This window comes from Marmota monax, unplaced genomic scaffold, assembly GCF_021218885.2.
Source record: "Marmota monax isolate L192 unplaced genomic scaffold, Marmota_monax_Labrador192_F-V1.1 WCK01_AAM20220418_F8-fsc00025, whole genome shotgun sequence".
In the NCBI taxonomy this organism is placed as follows: Eukaryota; Metazoa; Chordata; class Mammalia; order Rodentia; family Sciuridae; genus Marmota; species Marmota monax.
In genome coordinates this window covers 15978856-15994083 of record NW_026691950.1, presented here as the reverse complement: position 1 = coordinate 15994083, position 15228 = coordinate 15978856, and the positions used below count along the sequence as shown (strand labels likewise).

The 15228-nt window shown below is 34.8% G+C and overlaps 1 pseudogene; it reads right to left on the bottom strand.

Moving 5' to 3' along the window:
- Window positions 1–8133: 8133 nt before the first annotated feature.
- Window positions 8134–8905, bottom strand: LOC124093502 (heterogeneous nuclear ribonucleoprotein D-like; annotated as a pseudogene).
- Window positions 8906–15228: the final 6323 nt, after the last annotated feature.

Here is a 15228-nt window from a genome sequence, read left to right as displayed (position 1 = left end):
GGTACACAAGTCAATCTAAAATTTCATTTGAACTGATTATTGTAATTATTGTAGCAATTTTATTACCAAAGCTTTCATAGACAGATTTTTTTTTTAATTTTAGTGTTCCTTCAACTAGGTAATCTTTTTTTTTTAAATAATACAACATGATCCATGCTATTCCCCTTCTCCCTCTCTTTCCCTCCCACCCCTATTCCCTATCTAGAGGTGATCTTCCTCCCTTGCTCTTCCTCCCAAACCCATTTTGAGTCATAGACAGATTTTTAAAAATTTGAATTTTGAGCACAGGAGGACACATTTCTAAACTCAAGTGTCTGCCAGACTCTTTCAGGGATTCCTACACTTCATGTTTATTTGTGTTACTTAATAATCATTCACATTAGTTTGCTGTTGATAAAGTGAAAGACATAGTTTCATTCATGTTTTACTTATTTATTATTTTTTATTTATTCTTTTTAGATATACATGACAGTAAAGTGTATTTTGACATTATATAAACATTGAGTATAACTTAATCTAAGCAGGGTCCCAATCTTGCAGTTATACATGATATGGAATTTCATTGGTCATGTATTCATATATTAACATAGGAAATGTATGTCTAATTCATTCTACTACCTTTCCTATCCCCATCCCCAGCTTCCCTTGATTCCTCTTTGTCTAATCTAATGAACTTCTATTCTTCCCTCTTCCCTGCATAATGTGGGTCAGCAACCACATGTTAAGGAAAATGTTAGGCCTTTGGTTTGGAGGACTAGCTTATTTCATTGGCATGATAATCTCCAATTCCATCCATTTACCAACACATGCCATAATTTCATTCTTCTTTATGGCTGAATAATATTCAATTGTGCATATATACCACATTTTCTTTATCCATTTATATGTTGTAGGGCATCTACATTATTTCTATAGCCTGGCTATTGTGAATTGAGCTGCTAAAAAACAATGATGTGGCTCTGTCACTGTAGTATTCTTATTTTAAGTCCTTTGGACATAATCTGAGGAGTGGGATAACTCGGTCAAATGATGGTTCCATTTCAAGTTTTCTAAGATATCTTCAAACTGCTATCCAGAGAGGTTGTACCAATTTTCAGTCCTACCAACAATGTATAAGTCAATGTTTTTCCCCAAATCCTGTCCAACATTTATTTTTACTTGTAGTGCCTGTTGAGTTCCTTTATCCATTTGTTGATTGGGTTATTTATTTTTTAGGTGTTAAGTTTTTTGAATTCTTTGTATATCCTGGAGATAAATGCCACCATCATAGCAAAGATTTTCTCCCATTCTGTAGGCTCTTGTTCACATTCTTTACTATTTATTTTGCTCTAAAGAAGTTTTTTTTTTTAGTTTGGTACTGTCCCATTTATTGATTCTTGATTTTATTTTTTGCATTTTAGGAGTCTTATTGAGGAATTTGGTTCCTAGCCAGCCGGATGGAGATTTGGGCTGGTTTTTTTTTTTTTTTCCTAGTAGTCTAATGTCTACATCCTAGATCCACTTTGAGTTGAGTTTTGTGTAGGGTGAATGATAGGGGTTCTATTTCATTCTACTATACATAGATTTCCAGTTTCCCAGAACCATTTGTTGAAGAGGCTATCTTTTCTCACTTTTCATGACAGTATTACAAAGTGAACAGTATTTTGATAAGATTAGATGTGGAAAGAATTAGTATTTTGACAGGATTAACTAGCTCGTTAATCAGTAGCCAAGCCAGGACTTTTATACAAATCTTTGTAGTATCCACATTACTATGTATGATAATACAATGTCTATATTATAATTTATAGGATGATTAAATATGAATAGTTAAATATATATGTGGTAAATTCACAAAAAGAATAATCTCTTCTTTAGTCATTTTGATGTGAGCACTAATTCAGAGTAGCTTGAAAAAGCTGATGGATCAAATAACATGCAATGCCACTTTCCATGAATAGTCTAAATTGCATTCCACTTAAGTAAAACAGCAACCAGCACCAGAAACACGACTTGATCTCTTGTTTATGAGTCATCAATTACTGAATCACTTTAATGTGTTTGCAAACAGTCTTCTGTGTATCACTGACAGAATATTTGAAAGGAGACATATTTTGCTATACCCAAAAAAACAAAGCATAAGAACTGTAAACATATGAAAAATTTAAATATAGACTACAAGTTTGGTTGGTTATTTATCAATTACAGAAAATTACATAAATATGTTACTGAAGATAAACTTTCCAGACCATCATAAATACTCACCCACAAGCCCATGATGTGGAATGAAGGGAGTTCCCCGGAAAGCACAAACCACATTCTTGAAATTCTGAAATTGATAGTAGACTATGAACTTTGTGTTTGGAATTGATTTTTCTTGTTAAAAACTGCTTTGGTTTTTAACTTCCTATTAACATCCCCACTGACTCTCCAGAGATGGGTACACCCAGAAAAATTTACACACACATTTCATGGGGCATAATACCCCTGGAGGGAACATAATACCCCTGGAGGTCAAGGCTGCAGTGTACTTTTCTTCTTATATTTGCTCTTGTTTGGTTTCTTAAATTTGCTTTGATATCTATTGTTAGAGTCCTCGTTTCCCATAGTTAATGTTTACTGAATCTTTTTCTCTATTTTACAAAATCTAAAGGCATATACATGTATCTTTAAGTTTAGGTAACTAAGAATCAAAGCAAAATTGATGGTATTTTCTACTCCAATATCTTGACACAACTCTAACATGCATTTCTATCCTGTTCTTGTGACCAAAATTGCATTAAATACCATAATAACTAGACTGTTTAATTTTCTTGAATCTAATTACCATAGTAATTATCTAATATTCAGTTTCATCATCAGGTCCCTTCTTGGTCTTATTCTCTTGCTACTCTTTTTCTCCTTTCTTCAATAATAGCAATGTTTTCTAATACACTTCTTATATTTTCTGGACATTGTTTCAATTGAATCACATATTTTCTTTCATCATTACATTAGAAAGTATTGTATTAATTTCATTTTGGAGATTAACAAATGCCTCAGTGCGGCTGCAGCAAAATAACCAGGGGGTGACAAACAACTTGTGTAGATTGATACGGCAGGAGTAGGAGCCCTTTATTGTAGGACAGGAGGGGTGTATATACATTCCACACAGCTTATCTTAATTAACATAAACTAGATACAGCAGTCAACCAATAAGGAATCTCCACACTTAATGGCTTGCTGGTGTTACTTCACAAACCACTCCTTCTGCAAAATGCCAGGCGCCATGTTGACTTGTTTACAGACCCTAACAAACAAAAGAATATTATCCAGGTAACCAAAGCTGAGCTGACAGTGACAAATTTAAACACTTCTTACTCGAGAAACTATATTCACACAACCTCTAGCATGTTAGAATTAGAATCTGAGTTTTATTATGTAAGGCTACTTCCTCTAATATCTTCTTATGTGACCTTATTGACATTTATTTCAGACCTACTTCTATCTTTACACTCAGCCTATACCCTGCCTTCCATCATTACACTCCAGAAAGCTGCTAGGTTTTTACCCAGTTAGACCTTTTTGAGATCAATTGGTCTGCAGGAATCCCAATTCTTATCCTTCAGCTCTATATTCTGTGAATATCAGGGCTTTTATTCTCCTGATGGTTTTTCTCCCCAAACCAATATCTAACTCTACTCTATTAATTTAACCACCAAATAAACAATTTTCAAGCCCTTATTGTGAGAAAAGCAGTGTCCCCAAAACTGGGAACATGATAATTAGAGTACATGCCAGCCTATCCATATTCATAATTCCATCTAATTTCTAATGGCAGTTAACCATATCCTTATGGCTAAGTCAGCCATCAGAAGTACACAGAACTCCCACTTTTTATTCTGATGACTTATAGTTATAAGAATATAAAAAAAGTTTTCAAATCCATTTGATACTTGTATACACACGCAGCTTTAATCCAGTTTGTTCCTATTCTTAACTCCTCTTACAAAGTTATTCATCAAAGATAAGAGTTGCTTTTGATCAAATTTCCTACACAAGGCCATTGATTCCTTTGTTTATTCATACCAGCTGCAAGCAGAAAATGCAACACTCTGGGAAAAAGATGTGTCCTTACTGTTCAAAAATGACAAAGCACAAAGGATAATACTTACTTAAAAGACTGGCTAATGAAATCAAGAAAACTGTCAAAATTGATCCCCTACTTCTTATCTGGCACAGGAGTGACCACATATAGCTTCATGGATTTATAACATTCCTATGCACTTAAAAGTCAGATTCTTAATTAATGTTCTTATCTGAATGAACAAGACAGATGACCCAGAGTGGCCTCACAGATTATGACAGTGAGGAGAGCAACTGAGTGTTATTGTTTGTAATGTAGACTCTGATAATTAGCTCATCTCATAAGAGAAATATCACTTCTTACATGATGCATGCATGTGATCTTCATATTTCTGTGTGGAAAGTATGGTACTTCTCCAAATATAAGGTTTGGGCTTCATGAAATTGCTGGTTGCACTCTTCTGGCAGTCCTTGGACATTCAAACTTTGTTCTGGAGTTTCAATACTATTTGCAATAAAAAATAAATGAAATGTTTCAGGTCTTCTGGGACCAGAAGTTTTCTCAAATTTATTATTGTTAGCATCAACTATTCCTTTACTTATTTGATTTCTATACCACCTTATTCAGGAAATAACTTGGTAACAAATTAGAGTTTATAAAACATTAATTGACACAATGTTAGTTTTTGAAATGTTAAAGAAGTTAAGTGAAAAATGGTATATTTAACAGATTATAACAGGTAATTTAATCATATTCCTGGAGACTCACACTAGTCCACTATGGTTCAAAGTTATAAAGATCTAATTTTAATTACGGTAAAATTTTGTATTGAGGATCTATTATTAAATGGCAGACAACTTTATCTATGACAAAAACATGAATCAGCAATTGAAATATAATACACTTTGATTTACCACCCAGATTTTTGTTTATATTTAAATCCAAATAATTCCAAACATGGCCAGAAATTCTTGGATTCTTTTCTCTTCCTTTATAATGTTGTGACATATCAAGTTGTCTCAAATAGAAATAGAAATGTACTTGCTAGGCTTATAATTTTTCAAAAATTGGTTGTTTCCATAGGATTCATATTTTATTTTTGGCAATTTTACTTGCTTCTTACCTTCACTGTGTTTTTAAATAAAGGTAAGTTATTGCATTCTTCCCTGAGGCAGAAAAAATCAAATGCTGTTTTGCTATTGTCTCCATCTGTAGTCTACTCTGACATCAGGCATATAGAGGTAATACACTTCAGTATAGCAGTTGAGAATCTTGTTCTCACTTGACCTAAGTCAAGTCATCTTTGTTGTGCTGCCTCTTATAGAAATTGATCACAACTCATGTCACCTTTATTACCAGGAGCAACATACATTCCAGGCACTAAACTCTGCTCTTTTTTTGGAGGTGTGAATAAATGACCAACTGTAATATATAAGATGGCATATATGTTAGTAAGTGTATGTAAGGTGGTCTTTGCTTTTTTTTTCCTTTTCAGTATTATTGGTGGATCCTGGGCTTCAAAATACATATGTTGAAATTCTGTTATAGAAGCACAAATTTCCCAAGTCACCAAAATTCTGCTTTCAAAGAACTTCAATCAAAAATAAATAAGTAAACAAATACTCTCTATTATCCTCCGAGGAAACGGATCACATCCTTCACTCAGCAATTTCATATTCACATCAACACTGCCCATTGTTTTTAAATATATCCATCATGGCTTAACAAGAGAATAAAAATAGAAAATTTATTTCATACTTAAATGTGTAGTATTGAGAATATACAACCATATAATATGTTTTTATCTCCTCATAATGTTTTTATTCCGGTCAATTACAGGCTTAACTAAAGATATCTTAGACTTTGATAGCTACAGTTCTAACATCGGATGATGCATGTGTAGTAATACCCCAGCTCTGGGTACCCAGCTCCTTAGTAGGCAAAGGTGTCTCTCCCTTCTGAGGGTTTTAAAGAACACATGCCACTGTGTGGTACAGAGAGCTGTATATGATAGACACATAGCTTAAGTAAATGCATGATCTGAAGTCTGTAACAGACTATTTTTAGAGAAGGAACTACTGCATCTCTCAAAGAACCTCTAGAGTGCTACATAAAGGAGCCACTTTGAGAAGTATTTTATTGCTAGGGATTAAACTGCTCTGGGAATCATATATCTGGCATAATCACAACTCAGGGTCTGTGAGACACACACTGCACTGACCTGGTAGACAGTGGTCACACACACATGGTCAGGATGTATGACAGTATCTGAACAAGCTTGGCAACAGGTATTTTCTGTGGGAAGCAGGGTCTGCAACAGGAAGGGGAGTGGAGGGAAGAGTGGCAGTGATATCTTGCCTTCTGTGACATAAAGCTATATCAGTTACATATTGTTTCAAACAGGGGCCAGATCTGAAGGCACCAGGGTTGAGGTTACCAAGTTCCTGAGTTCCCCAAACTGCATCCAACATAAAGCTCACTGATTTAACTGTTTCCTCCACTCTTGGAGGTATTCCAGGATCTGTCCTGGCTTAACATTTGACATGCCTCCAGGTACACGTCTAAAAAAATCTCTAGAGTCAATATAGGCCTCTTGGGCAAAGTTCATGCTCCACTAAAACCAGGTAGATGAGATGGCCTCATTTCAGATCTCAAGTTTCCATATGTCTACATGTACAGTCTAAAACCCTCTGGAGGAAATATACATTTGGCATGATTAGCATTTTTCTTAACCCATTAGATCAAGAAAGGTGGGGAACAGCAACTTTCCACCTCAACTTACTTGTTTATACCTAAGAGGCCTAAAAACAGGCTGCACTGCAACTCAGCCCTCCCTAGAGGATCCCAGTCAGAACCAGAGAGAAATGATGCCCAGAACCCTCCCTAGGAGACATTTTTACTCTTTTCTTTTGTTTCATCTTTGTGAATTCTATTATTATTATTTATTTTCATTTCTCATTGTTTTTTCCAACCATTGTCTTATTATATATTTTCTTCTTCTTCAACTGAATTTTCTCTTCTTCTTCCTGAATTTTTCTTTTTTAATATTTGCATTATTTTTCTCTTCATTTACATTTTATTATTTATCTACTCTTATTTTTTATTATTTTATAATTATTTTGCCCTTTCTTTCTTTTACCCAATACTTGAGGATCAAGCTTAGTGTCTCTTGCACTTAGGGTAAATCCTCTGAACTACACTACCAGCTCACCTGAACAGAATTAAGCCCAGATTTAAGGCATAAGCCTGTTCTGCTTAAACCTGAAAGAACCTGCTATTTAAACATAACTGGATACATAAACTTATAGCTTTTTTAGAACCTTTACCATAATTGGAACAGCTATATCAGATTTGTTTTTAAGTATCTGCCAATTCTAACAGTACCCATTGAAACCCCACCACCTAATAAGGGCTTCTATTCCTATTTTAGGAGTAATTGAAGATGGTGTATCACATATACTTTGTGGTCTATACCACACCTGCCTGATTACTAGAGGAATACCACTCTTATTGGACTTAGACAAAAAACAGGTCCCTCAGGATCTGATACAGTATACAACATATGGTAGCCATAACTTATAACTAAAGGGGCACAGGATGTTTGCACTATAAGGTCCCATTGGAAATAAATCAACACCATACAACAAACTGATACATGACACCCATCAGCAAGATAAGGCTACTTATTAAGAAGGCCTGCTTATAAAAGAGGAAGAAATCCATCCCAACCAATGTGCAAACCTCTGGATAGAAACTTAATATGAACAAAAGACAATATGACATCTCCTAAAATCAATAATTCTATAAAAAGAGATCTCAAAAATATTTTTTTAAATTTAAGAATCACATAAAGAAGGATTTATTTGAGATTTAAAATGAAATCATACAAATAAAATTTGTACAAACACAAATCCACATTAAGTCATAACACAGATAGCAAAGGACAAAGTAAAAACAAAGACAACTAATGGGTGGCTATATACATTTGGACATAGTTGTGTCTTATATACTAGAAAGTCTTTTTCAAAATAATCATCTTAGATCAACAGAAGACCAAACTTCAATGTTGTCCGGAAAGATGGGTTTCTTTAGCATCTTTTATTTTGGTGCTTACCACTCCCTCCTGATGTCTTGCTGTAAGTGCACTGTTGACCTTGGCCACGACCTCTAGTACCACCTAGTCTAACAGCTATAGCACCTCTTCCTCATTTTTGTAGTTGCTGTTGCTGTCTATATACTTCTTTGGGCTATGCAACTTTGATTTCACACTTCCCAGAACCAAATTAGTGATATCTGCTTTCTAACAATGTCTGTATTTGTGATAAAACAAAATCCTCTTCTTTCATTTGCTTTTGTATCTATGGAAGTTCAATATTTTCAGTCTCTCCAAAGGCTCCAAAATATTCTTTAATTTGTTCTTCAGAAGTATCTGAGCTCAATCTACCCACAAAAATCTTAGAGGGTTCTTTCTCTTTTAAAGCTTTGGCCCTTTTGGGTCATATCAATTTGCCACCCAGTGTGTGTTCTTTTACTTCTAAAACCTTATCAACACTAGCAGCGTCTTTGAAAAGCACAAATCCAAATCCTCTTGATCTTCCAGTGACTGGATCTGTTTTAATCATACAGTCTACAACTTCCCTAAATCAAGACACATATTCAGTCAGATCTTTCTTGCTCTTATCCCAGCTCAAGTCTCCAATAAACATTTTACCATCATCTTGCTGATTTTTTACTCTCATTGATCTTGGATTCCTCTGTGAATTCCTCTATGTTGCTATATTCTTTCATGTCCTCCATGGTGGCAAAGCTGTAAGCTGTGGGGTGCTGGCAGGCAGTCCTGGTTATGGCAACAGCAGCAGAGGTGTGTGGTTTTGGAGTTGGATTTAAAATGCCAAAGATATTTCAATACATAAAATACTGGAATAAATATTCAAAAGGAAATCCTTTGGAAAAAGATTAATGAATTCCAAGAGAATATGGTCAAATGATTAATGAATTCATGAAAATAATGCCATATATAAAATGAGAAATTCAATAAAGAGAAAATGATTTTGAAAAAAAAATAGAATAGAAATTTTGGAAATGAAAAGATCAGTAAATCAGATAAAAATCTCAGTTGAAAGCTTCACCAATAGACTAGATCAAACAGAAGAAAGAATATGAGGTTAGAAAACAAAGCTGATAAATCATTACATTCAGACCATAATAAAGAAAAAAGTAATGAGAAGCAATTATCACAATAAGATCTATGGGATGCCATTAAAGAACAAATTTAAAAATGATTGAAATACCAAGAGAGAATTACAGGCTAAAGGCACAGAAAACCTATTTGGTGAAATAATAACAAATAATTTCCCAGGTTTGAGAAAGACAGACAACCAGGTACAGTAGACATTCAAAACCCCAAATAGACATGAACAGAAAAGGACTTCTCCTAAGTTCAGATAATAATATGTCTTGAAATAGTTTGAACCTATCATTCCTACTTCATAGAAAAGATGCTAAAGTTCTATAGAAAGTAAATTATGAGCCTAAATATTAAAGTGATATGAACAAGACTGGGAATATAGCTCAAGTGTAGAGCGTTTGCTTGGTATGTACATGGCTCTGGATTTGATTCCCCAGTGCTGCAAAAAAAAAAAAAAAAAGATAATATTACTCTGGGCTAGAGATATGGATCAGTGAGTAGAGTGATTTCCAGTCAGGCCTGAACCCCTGGGTTCAATTCCTAGCACCACCAAAACAAAACAAGAATAATTTAAATATTTTGTTTTTTTTTTTACTTCAAGAGAATAAATCAAGTCCAAAGTATTTTTAAATTTATATATTTATATTTTAATTTAGAGATAGTATATCACTGAGTTGCTTAGTTCCTTGCCTTTGCTGAGGCTGGATTTGAACTCACCAATCCTTCTGCCAGTTTCCCTAGCTGCTGGGATTATGAGAGTGTGAGTGTGCCAATACGCTAAATCAAAGCTATTGAATGGTACAAATGTTTAATTATTGATTACTTTTTATCCCTATATAGGAAAAATTAAGTTTTCAAAGGTTTCATTTATAATAATTGAATTTTATTTTATCAAAGTACATTTATTTATCAAAATTCCTAAACATTTTCCAAAGCACTAATTAGCATTTAGTTACTAAAACTTTTTTTTGCTTTAATTTGTGAGAATATTTTTAATATAATTTATATTTATGTAGCAGAATACGATTTGTAAAAGTGCCACAGAAATACATTATTTGGCAGTCATTCCTATTTTTGTAAACATGCTGTGTGTTTGTCTCTTGTTTAATATATAGCTTCTCTGGGATTTCTCAGATGCTGACTATTAATAGCAGTTGCTACAAAACAACAACAACAAGAACAACAAAATGAATCACCTGGTATGCATCTCTAATTAAGATCCTGATAGTTACAACTTTGAGGAACTCTCAGAGAACATCTAAATGTGAATCTCTGTTTTGACACTTCATGCAACTCTGAATTGTGTTGTGTGTGTTTTATTTTATGCTCTCAAAATGCAAAAAGCCTGGTGTTCATAGATGGTCCATTAATAGAGCATCTGTGAAGGTCCCATTATAATTTAACACATGCATATTTGTCAAACCCTATTGTTAGCCTGGAATTTTTAATTGGGAAAAGAATAAAATTTTCGTTTTAAATAACTCACGTTTAACTCTTTACCTTACAGAAACGAAACATTTCTATGCAGTCATATTGTTGCTGACATGGAGAAATTGCTACAAATACAGGAAACTCATTAGATTATCTTGGCCAGCCATCTGTCTTAATGGAATACATTTAGCCTATTTTTCAGATACCCAGACATGATTGAATGAATAAGTGGTGAGACTAAGTACATGGGAATATGGGCCCAAACCTCCATTAACAAAAACCGTTTTGCTTTTTATCTGTTTGATAGACATAATTATACAGATATATTCAATTGAAAAGGATATTTTCAGTTCTAAATTAGATTTACAGACCACCCCAAATACTAAAAAGGAAATATTTGCTTATATACCATCTAACATTCAATCCTCATAATGGAAAGCCCTGGATAACAGGCAGCATGCCATTAAAAACATTTCATTTCAGCTTTTTCATGGGATTTATACTTCATTTCTTTACCATCACTTTGCTCTCATTCTGTTTAAATTTCTGTTTAAAATTCAGTTTCATATTGCAGCCCATCTACCGTAACATACCATTCTCACATTGAGCAGTGACAGTGATTGGGAAACCAGTGTCTGAAATTGGGGTCCCTGATGACTTCATGGCTATGGCATGCTTGGTTACTGGGAAAATTTTTGTGCAAAGATACAGGATGTCTGGTTGCTAGGGTAATGCCCTCCATAGGGAGGCTCTGTGCCAGAGTCTTATCAGCTTCAACTCTGCTCTCAGGCACACAGCTCCTGGGAATGAAGAAACTTCCTTGCTAAGACAACCACAATGTTTCACCATTTCCTCTGCTCCTGAACTTGACTGCAAATTTGCAACTTTAAATAATGAACTACACAATGCTACTAACTTTGCACATTGCAACTATAGATTGTACCTTAAGAAATAGCTGCATACTGTTGCTAACTCTGTAACTTTCATTAATACAAAGAATAATGTTTGCATAGTTCCTAGTCTGATTCATGAGACATATATAATAAAGATTGCTGGTGTAATTCTTTAGACTTGCTTCTTCATCAGAGAGCCGAGCTCCACTGGATCCCAGCTTTATCTTCAAGATCTGTGTATGAGTCTTATTTCTTCTGATCTCCCATCACTCCTCACCAGAATCTGCTACTTTGGACACACTGGTCATGACACTTTATTTACTATTTCCAAACTTTCTAATCCTGGAAGACAAAACAAATCAGCTTTTATATTCTTTAAAGTTATTCCCTAAGTGAACATTACTATAGGAAGTTTCATTTTCAATTCCTATAGTTTACAGTGAGCTTAAAAATGTGTTGTAATCACGTGACATATTTTGTAAAAACTCTGTAATAAAACCATCAAACACTATTTTACCTATAGACTCATGAAAACATAGTAGTTGAGTAGATAGACAACAAATATCAGAAGAAAATAAAAGGCTTCAGCTTGTAAATGAGATTTGAGAATTACTAGAAATATTTTCTTTTTTTTAGATGGACACAGCACAATGCCTTTATTTTTATGTGGTGCTGAGAATCAAACCTGGGTCCCGCATGTACTAGGTGAGTGCTCTACCACTGAGCCACAATCCCAGACCCAGAAAAATATTTTTGGTGTGATTATTTTAGCCATTTCATTCAAAAATATAATGGATCTGAATTATGAATATTTAATATTAATATTTAATTATGAATATTTTTTTTTTTAATGTTGCGTGACCTCTTTTGTTTTTTTTTTGTTTTTTTTTGTTTTTTTTAATTTTTTATTGTGGGTTGTTCAAAACATTACAAATTTCTTGACATATCATATTCCACACTTTGATTCTAGTGGGTTATGAACTCCCACCTTCACCCCATACACAGATTGCAGATTCACATCAGTTACACATCCATTGATTTACATATTGCCATACTAGTGTCTGTTGTGCTCCGCTGCCTTTCCCATCATCCACCCTCCCCCCTCCCCACCTCTCCCCTCCCCTCCCCTCCTCTCTATCTACCCCCTCCACTGTATAACCCTGAGGGTCTCCTTCCATTACCATGCAATTTACCTTCTCTCTCCCTTTCCCTCCCACCTCTCATCCCTGTTAAATGTTAATCTTCTTCTCCTGTTCTTCGTCCCTACTCTGTTCTTAGTTACTTTCCTTATATCAAAGAAGACATTTGGCATTTGTTTTTTAGGGATTGGCTAGCTTCACTTAGCATAATCTGCTCTAATGCCATCCATTTCCCTGTAAATTCTATGATTTTGTCATTTTTTAATGCAGAGTAATACTCCATTGTGTATAAATGCCACATTTTTTTTATCCATTCGTCTATTGAAGGGCATCTAGGTTGGTTCCACAGTCTTGCTATTGTGAACTGTGCTGCTATGAACATCGATGTAGCAGTGTCCCTGTAGCATGCTCTTTTTAGGTCTTTAGGGAATAGACCAAGAAGGGGAATAGCTGGGTCAAATGGTGGCTCCATTCCCAGCTTTCCAAGAAATCTCCATACTGCTTTCCAAATTGGCTGCACCAATCTGCAGTCCCACCAGCAATGTACAAGTGTACCCTTTTCCCCACATCCTCGCCAGCACTTGTTGTTGTTTGACTTCCTAATGGCTGCCAATCTTACTGGAGTGAGATGGTATCTTAGGGTGGTTTTGATTTGCATTTCTCTGACAGCTAGAGATGTTGAGCATTTTTTCATGTACTTGTTGATTGACTGTATGTCCTCCTCTGTGAAGTGTCTGTTCAGGTCCTTGGCCCATTTGTTGATTGGGTTGTTTGTTCTCTTATTGTCTAATTTTTTGAGTTCTTTGTATACTCTGGATATTAGGGCTCTATCTGAAGTGTGAGGAGTAAAGATTTGTTCCCAGGATGTAGGCTCCCTATTTACCTCTCTTATTGTTTCTTTTGCTGAGAAAAAACTTCTTAGTTTGAGTAAGTCCCATTTGTTGATTCTAGTTATTAACTTTTGTGCTATGGGTGTCCTATTGAGGAATTTGGAGCCCGACCCCACAGTATGTAGATCGTAGCCAACTTTTTCTTCTATCAGACGGCGCGTCTCTGATTTGATATCAAGTTCCTTGATCCATTTTGAATTCACTTTTGTGCATGGCGAGAGAAAGGGATTCAGTTTCATTTTGTTGCATATGGATTTCCAGTTTTCCCAGCACCATTTGTTGAAGATGCTATCCTTCCTCCATTGCATGCTTTTAGCCCCTTTATCAAATATAAGATAGTTGTAGTTTTGTGGATTGGTTTCTGTGTCCTCTATTCTGTACCATTGGTCCACACGCCTGTTTTGGTACCAGTACCATGCTGTTTTTGTTACTATTGCTCTGTAGTATAGTTTGAAGTCTGGTATCGCTATACCGCCTGATTCACACTTCTTGCTTAGCATTGTTTTTGCTATTCTGGGTCTTTTATTTTTCCATATGAATTTCATGATTGCTTTCTCTATTTCTACAAGAAATGCCATTGGGATTTTGATTGGCATTGCATTAAACCTATAGAGAACTTTTGGTAATATCGCCATTTTGATGATGTTAGTTCTGCCTATCCATGAACAGGGTATATTTTTCCATCTTCTAAGATCTTCTTCTATTTCTCTCTTTAGGGTTCTGTAGTTTTCATTGTATAAGTCTTTCACCTCTTTTGTTAGGTTGATTCCCAAGTATTTTATTTTTTTTGAAGATATTTTGAATGGAGTGGTTGTCCTCATTTCCATTTCAGAGGATTTGTCGCTGATATACAGGAATGCCTTTGATTTATGCGTGTTGATTTTAAATCCTGCCACTTTGCTGAATTCATTTATTAGCTCTAATAGTTTCTTTGTAGAGCCTTTTGGGTCTGCTAGATATAGAATCATATCATCTGCAAATAGGGATAATTTAATTTCTTCTTTTCCTATTTTTATGCCTTTAATTTCTCTCGTCTCTCTAATTGCTCTGGCCAGTGTTTCGAGAACTATGTTGAAGAGAAGTGGAGAGAGAGGGCATCCCTGTCTTGTTCCAGATTTTAGAGGGAATGCCTTCAGTTTTTCTCCATTCAGAATAATGCTAGCCTGAGGCTTAGCATAGATTGCTTTTACAATATTGAGGTATGTTCCTGTTATCCCTAGTTTTTCTAGAGTTTTGAACATAAAGGGATGCTGTACTTTGTCAAATGCTTTTTCCGCATCTATCGAGATGATCATATGGTTCTTATTTTTAAGTCTATTGATGTGGTGAATAACATTTATTGATTTCCGTATATTGAACCAGCCTTGCATCCCAGGGATGAATCCTACTTGATCATGGTGTACAATTTTTTTTATATGTTTTTGTATCCGATTCGCCAGAATTTTATTGAGGATTTTTGCATCTAGGTTCATTAGAGATATTGGTCTGTAGTTTTCTTTCTTTGAAGTGTCTTTGTCTGGTTTAGGTATCAGGGTGATGTTGGCCTCATAGAATGAATTTGGAAGTTCTCCCTATTTTCTATTTCCTGAAGTAGCTTGAAAAGTATTGGTATTAGTTCTTCTTTAAAGGTTTTGTAAAATTC